At 35.1% G+C, this 7,383-nt stretch overlaps 1 long non-coding RNA gene across 2 annotated transcripts in view; it reads right to left on the bottom strand.

Annotated features, from left to right (window-relative positions):
- The window catches only part of LOC134734052 (uncharacterized), a 293,059-nt gene that overhangs the window by 156,644 nt on the left and 129,032 nt on the right, over positions 1 to 7,383 (bottom strand). The window lies entirely within an intron of this gene.

The raw sequence follows: 7,383 nt of genomic DNA, 5'->3' as shown, positions 1-7,383 counted from the left end.
TCGTAAATGACCCAGGCTCACAGGGTAACCCAGACGTTAAGGACTCAGATCTCTGGCTGTGAGATTACTATTCTTCTCCCCCTTAGGTTTTTTGGTGGTTTTTTTTCCAACCCCAGTGGTTAATTTGATAGACAATGAGAACAGGGATATTGCGAAACATTTGCTATTTATATGTAACCTCCAGATTCCATTTTTTATTACATAAATACATAAAATATACTGTATTTTGTTTTGTATCTCTTAAATTTTCCCAAATAAGCTTGTATTAAGAATGCTGGTGAGATTAGGCTGTGGCTTACATCAGTTGTCTACAGCATCAGGGTTTTAGGAGCAGGTAGTAAGTGAACAAATACAATAATCTTAAGTTTGCGATTTGGTGGACTCATGGGAAGAGAATGCCTATCATTAGTGTTTATATAACTACCCAGAGACATGATTTGCACATCCTAAACTACCTCTGCTCTATAGTTTTCTTCTTAATATAATTTTTGTGAAGTTTTCAAATCTTCTAAGAAACATAATTCTACAGTATCTATTTCAGCAGAGTATACCGCAAAGACACCCTGTTCTTGGTGAATCTGCAAGTTTGTCTTCACCTGTTCTGTGCTGCCGTCTTGCTGTGTTGTGTTAACATTACTCTCAAACCATTTTCTAATGACTGGAGATGGCCATCGGCAAACTAATGACTACTCCTCCACCAATCTCCTCTCATCTATTCTTTGAGAAACAGACAGCAGCTTTTTTTGTTTTTGTTTTTGCAGCTATCTCAATACAAAATTAACATTGCTTGTGAATCATAACCTTAATTTCTTTGTATTCATCTGACTGGTCCATTCAAAAACACATTTTCTTTAGTGTGTAGTATTAGCATATTATTCTAATCCCTGGGCCTTTCCTATATGGTATGAGGAGCATGTTTTAAGAGTTACCCTGGTCTCTAACTCTCTACTTCCCTCTCTTGGATAAAAGAACAATTCCATTTGGCTGGTAAGACCTAACCCTTTTTCTTCTGGCAGGAGAAATAGATGATAGATAGATAGATAGATAGATAGATAGATAGATAGATAGATAATAATAATAATAATAATTATTATTATTATTATTATTATTATTATGCTAGATAGATAGATACCCTTATTACTTTGTGATAGTTCCACAAACCTAAAGCATATTTCATAAGTCAGAACAATTTTTCCAAAAGACTCTATATTAAGTTTAATACATTAATTCCTTTAACAAATATTTAAGTGATGATAATGTGCCAAACACTTAGGCACTGGGGATATGGCAGTGAACAATATAAAAGTTTCCTTGCCTTTATGGAGCTAAGAGTCTATCAGAGAAAATTAGAAAATTAAACAAATAGTTGGATCAGGTGTCACAACAGAGTTAAGGCAGGTTGTTTTCCAAGGAAGAAACATATAACTAAAAGATTAAAGAATGAGGAGATGGTATGTTAAGAGACAGAGAACAATGTCCTAGTCAGAAGTGCAGCATGTGTGAAGGCCCAAGAATAAGAGAGAACATCTCAGGTTGAAGGAACTACGTGAAACATATTTGAACAGAAGGGTGGTCCACAAGGGAGGAGCAATGAGACAGGAGTGCACAGTGGTGACCCAGAGGAAGGAGAGGTAAACTCTGCTTGGGGACAGAGGACAAGCCATGATAGCTTCATGGGAATTAAGTTTGATGTGCAACTTGACCAAGATAGAAGCAGTTTTGCAGGTAAAGGAAACAATAGTAAGGGGAAAGGCTCATGGATATGAATGACAAGTAACTTATCCAAGTGTGTCTAACTAGTATGCGACAACTCCAGGGCAGCTCCACTACAAAGTCTATGCTCTAATCCCATAAACAGTTTTGAGGCCATTTTAGGGCATCAGTAAAACATGTAGAATCAAAGAGCCCTGTATCAATTATTGTTCTCCAAAGAAACAGGACCAAAAGGAGATATGTAGATATATACAAGGACATTTGTTACAAGGAATTGGCTCATGTGATTATGAAGGCTAAGAAGTCCTGTGTGATCTGCCGTTTGCAAGATGGAGTCTCAGTAAAGCTTTGGTGTGGTTCCAGACCAAGCCAGGGCAGGCAGTCATGTCAGCTGCTGTTGGAGTTTGAAGGCCCAAAACCAGGAGCACAGCTGCCCAAGGGCAGGAGAAAATGGAAGCCTTAGCTCAAGCAGAGGGAGCAAATTCCTCCTTCCTCCATGTTTTTGTTCTATTTAGGCCCTCCAACAACTGGATAATGTCCATCCACCCTGCTGAAGGTAGACCTTCTTTACTCAGTTTACAGATTCAAATGCTAACCTCTTCCAGAAACACCCTCACAAATGTGCCACAAATAATGTTTTACCAACTATCTCAGCATCCCTTAGCCCAGTCAAGCTGACACATAAAATTAACCATCAGAAGCCCTGAAGTAGCTGGTGTGTCTTTTGACCTAATGATAATCTGGCTTTGCTTAGTTCCTTATCATTTACAATGCACTTTCCCATTTAATTTTCACACTGGCCACTGAGCCTGCTTTTCTTAGGCACATATTACAGATATAAAAACAGAACCACACGTGATTACCCATGGTCACACAACCAGTGAATATTAAGTGAAACCTAGACCTGGACCTTCATATGTTAAAACATTGACTCTTTATATTAAGCAACACTAAAAATTAGGTCAACATTAAATAACCCAGCAGACACAAATTCAGGACTAATAGAGCTATGGACCCTATAACACCAAAATAGTTGTAAGTTTGAACACTATCAAAGACTCCTAATTTCTGCCCCTTTGTCTATCGATAAACAAGAAGCAAACAAACAGAATTGTTGCTCACATCAGAAGCATAGAAATTTACTATCTTATAGAAATCCTTCTTGTAAGATAAAGGAAAAGCAGTGCATTTATAACAGTGCTCTGAAGGTAGTTGAAGAAATAATTTTAAGTTGCACCAGGTATTACCAAAGAAGTGAAATAATGATTAGTCATATCTGCAACCTTTACAATAGAGAGCACTGAGGCCAGTTACCTGCTGTTTACCTGCTGCTTATTTTTAGTATGTTCTAGTCATTTGGCTATGTAGTCAATATTTTTTAGCAAAAACCTAGAGTGAGTCCACTACATGAGGGATAGTGAGGGAATAAAATAATGAGTCATTGTCCTTGCATAAGAATCCTTTATAATTCAGTGGAGAAGAGATAGTATCTAAAGTATATAGACAGAAGCAATAATTAGAGCAGATTGATTCCAATTATAGACTCATCAGAGCCAAATGGGGTTAACCTGGAACAATATCATCAAGAAATCAAAGCTTGACTTGGTAACATTTATTCATGCATCTCTCCTTTATAGGTTAATGAAGGCAGGTTTTTAGAGCTAATCTCTGGAATAATAAAAGACTCAGAGTTTCTGTCACTCACTAGCTCTCAGAAGTTGAACCTGTTACTCAGGCTTTCTATATATCAGTTTCTTCCTATGAAAAATAAGGTTAATAACAGTACTGACATTATTGGGTGAAGATTAAATGAGATAATGCAAATAAAATGCTTAGCATAGTGTCTGGCAAAATATAAGCCATTAATATTCTTTATGTAATATTTATTGGAGATTTAATAGGTACCAGCCACTCACTATATGGCAAGAATACAAAGATGAATCCAAGAACACTGTATTGCTAAATCCCCTGCCAATAATTTTACCAAGGTAATTTTCAAAGCAGAAATAACTTCCATATTCACGTTTCCATGACTTGTAAGCTAGTCATGAGTTCTACCAAATTCCTCAAGTGTTAAGAATAAGAATGATTCAATGTTGAGAGGGCAAGTGAAAGAACAGCCTTAAATTAGACAATTTCAAGGAGGATAATTAGTCTTACTGTTCTTATTAAAAACATAAAGCAGTCCCTCCTGCCGCTCATAAACACATCTCTCATAACTGGTGGCTTCTAGTACCTAGAAAATTACTGGTTTAGAGTTTATACTGTTTAAACAAGACTAGTCTTTGTGAAGATGTATATAAGCATAGAATAGGAAACCACCCATTCACAATAGCAAAGACTTGGAACCAACCCAAATGTCCGTCAATGATAGACTGGATTAAGAAAATGTGGCACATATACACCATGGAATACTATGCAGCCATAAAAACGGATGAGTTCATGTCCTTTGTAGGGACATGGATGAAGCTGAAAACCATCATTCTCAGCAAACTATCGCAAGGACAAAAAACCAAACACCGCATGTTCTCACTCATAGGTGGGAATTGAACAATGAGAACACTTGGACACAGGAAGGGGAACATCACACACTGGGGCCTGTCGTGGGGTCGGCGGGGAGGGACAGCATTAGGAGATATACCTAATGTAAATGACAAGTTAATGGGTGCAGTACACCAACATGGCACATGTATGCATATGTAACTAACCTGCACATTGTGCACACGTACCCTAGAACTTAAAGCGTAAAAAAAAAGAAATACCTAATGTAAATGATGAGTTAACAGATGCAGCACACCAACATGGCACATGTATACCTATGTAACAAACCTGCACGTTATGCACATGTACCCTAGAACTTAAAGTATAATTTTTTAAAAAAAAAGAGGAAAAAAAGAATAGGATACCACCTTGAACTAAAAAGTACAGTTGTCTTAAGTGCTTCTCTGCTACATGGTTCTTCCTCACTGAAGCAAATGGGTATATGCAAAACTAAAAGATAATCCCCTAGTGGAAAACAAAAGAAACCCCAAGTGTGATATACGCTAGGCCTGTTATTTATATATTTTTGCCTATATGGAGAATGTTCTTTGTTTATGTTTATGTAGCAATATTGGAAAAGCATATGTAACACAAGAAAACTAACATAACCCATAGTAGATCTCAGTGCAGATATAAGGAAGTTTGAAGCCAGATGTATGTCAGTGTAGGAAAACCAAGCTAAGAAATTTTCCAACAGACATTTTTCTTATTCACTCTCTCAGATCTATCCTAAAACTACCAATCAAAACCTTTAGCAAAGAGGTCAATATTTTTAACAATACCCCTGGGAATCATTATAAACATACACAGACTAGTACTGGATCACAAGTATTTATTGGATATGCATAAATAAATACATAACCCTTATTACCCCATATTTTCTACAAACACTTTTTCCACTTTTTACAGGTGTTAACTCATTTAATCCTTATAGCTGTCCTACGAACTGAGTTCTATTATTATCGCATTTTACAGATGTGAGACAGGCACTGAAAGAATGTGACTTGCCAAAGCCCATCAAGTAGACTTCAATTCCTCATGTGGAGGTAACAATGATCACAAACATACCAACAGTGCTTCACTGTTTACAGTGTGATCTTGATTATCATTCTTCTATCTGAACTCTTAAAACACCACTGAAGTTAGTAGCAAAGTTATAAGCGCGTTTGTTATATAAATGAAGTTACTTCAGAAGTCTCGCAACTGAGCTCAAACCAGGCCTTCTGACCATGTTCTTATTTCTTTCCATTCTGGTATCAAAAATTCTTTTCAACCCTATTGTTCGAGAATCCTATGAAGTTGCAGAATACTTTTTTTATATATACATATATATGTGTATGCATATGTATACACACACACATATATATACATATATATATATATATAATCAAGCTCTTTTTGTGGGTATATTACATATATTTTAACTCATTTAATTCTCACAATTCCATGGGTAAGTTCTATCTAGATAAGAAAACTAAAGAACTGAGAGATAAATAATTTGTTCAAAACATAGTAGGATTAGGATTCAAACCCAAGTAGCCTGACTGTAGAGACTGTGCTCTTAACCATTACGTTATCTGGTCTCACAGAAAAAAAAAATCCTAAATGGTATTTATTAAAAAGAAATAAAAGTGTAAGTTTAAAATAGCACTTATGACTTGAAACACCACTTGGAAAGTAAAGTTAATAAATCAATCAATAAGTATCTATTGAACATTTTCTGTGGGCAGGCATTATGATAAGCACGGCTGAGAATAGAAATATAATAAAATATTTTTATATTTTAGGAAAAAATGTAAGCTATATCCCTCTTCTCAAAAGAAGTTCATTCTAGCTATGGAAAAAAAATATATATAAGTCATCTTCAACAAAATTTAAACAATCATGTTCATAACATAATAAATGCTATAAAAATTGCTAAGATATGGAATATAAAACCCAACAAAAGGAATTATTTGGAGGGAAGTCCTATTACAACTTAAACCAAAATAAAAATAAAAGTTGGTTCTTAAAGAAATAGCATCCATTTCATATAAAAACATACAGAGCACAATTTAGCAATAGATTTGCCCTAAATCTCATTAATCCTTTTATTAAAAGTACATTACTTTGTATTTGAGATCTACATTTGAAGCAACAGAGAAAAAAATAAGAGGTAAAAAGTGTCTGATATCTTTTACATAGACCTAAATTCTTTTAAACATCTGATTGCTGAAGAATTGTCTACATAATTTAATGAGATGCTTAATTGCTACATAAGACCATTGCTGCATTATTTCTTGATGAGAACAGACTTTATGTCTACAATATTGATGAGAATACAATGCAGTACAGAACATCAAAAGACTATGTGCAACCTTAGTCTAGTCCTTCCCTCTGGGTAAAAATTATAGGCGTATATGCCTGCTCTTCCAGTATACTTCTCTTGATAGAGTTTACAGTAGAGAATCATGATAAGTAAAGGTCCATTAGTAACAAAAATAAAGGCAGGGTGGCAGTTAAACTGAACATCATTAGCAAACATCACACTAATTACTCATTTTGTTATTAGTGTTAACTGTGCTGCCAGTTATATTTGAAGAAGAAAATGGCAATGCACACAGAAAAATTCAAACCACACTGAAACAAAATTAAAAAGAATTACACTTGGGCATGGAAATCCACTGTAAAGAAGAAAACTTCTGTGTTAGGAAGCAAATAATCTGCAAGAGTCTTTTGCACCAAAGGAATTTTTTTCATGTAAGAAACATTCAGAAAACGTGTACTATTATGCTAGACGCATAGAAACGTGAGAAAAAGAGACATAGTCCTCAATATTTAGGTTCACATTTATTTAAAAAAAACACATAAAGAAATAATAGTATTACACATTGTGTTAAGCATTATAATAAAGATTGGTTCTTCATATGGAAACGTGTGAAACTTAAGAGGAAACAACTAATCCTCTCGAGAAATTAGAAAAGGCGTAAATGAAGAGATGACTGTGAGTAGCATATAGAAACCTGAGCAAAAAATAAGCACATGGAAAGAAAGCAAGCAGGGAAAATGAAATCCTGGAATTACACCAGGCTTTTCTCCTATGCAAAAGAAAGTTTGTTTGCAAGGTAAGTGACCAAAACAGGTGAGATT

Source organism: Symphalangus syndactylus, chromosome 12, assembly GCF_028878055.3.
Source record: "Symphalangus syndactylus isolate Jambi chromosome 12, NHGRI_mSymSyn1-v2.1_pri, whole genome shotgun sequence".
Lineage (NCBI taxonomy): Eukaryota > Metazoa > Chordata > Mammalia > Primates > Hylobatidae > Symphalangus > Symphalangus syndactylus.
The sequence above is the reverse complement of the archived record's forward strand: the minus strand, read 5'-3'. Positions and strand labels throughout refer to the sequence as shown.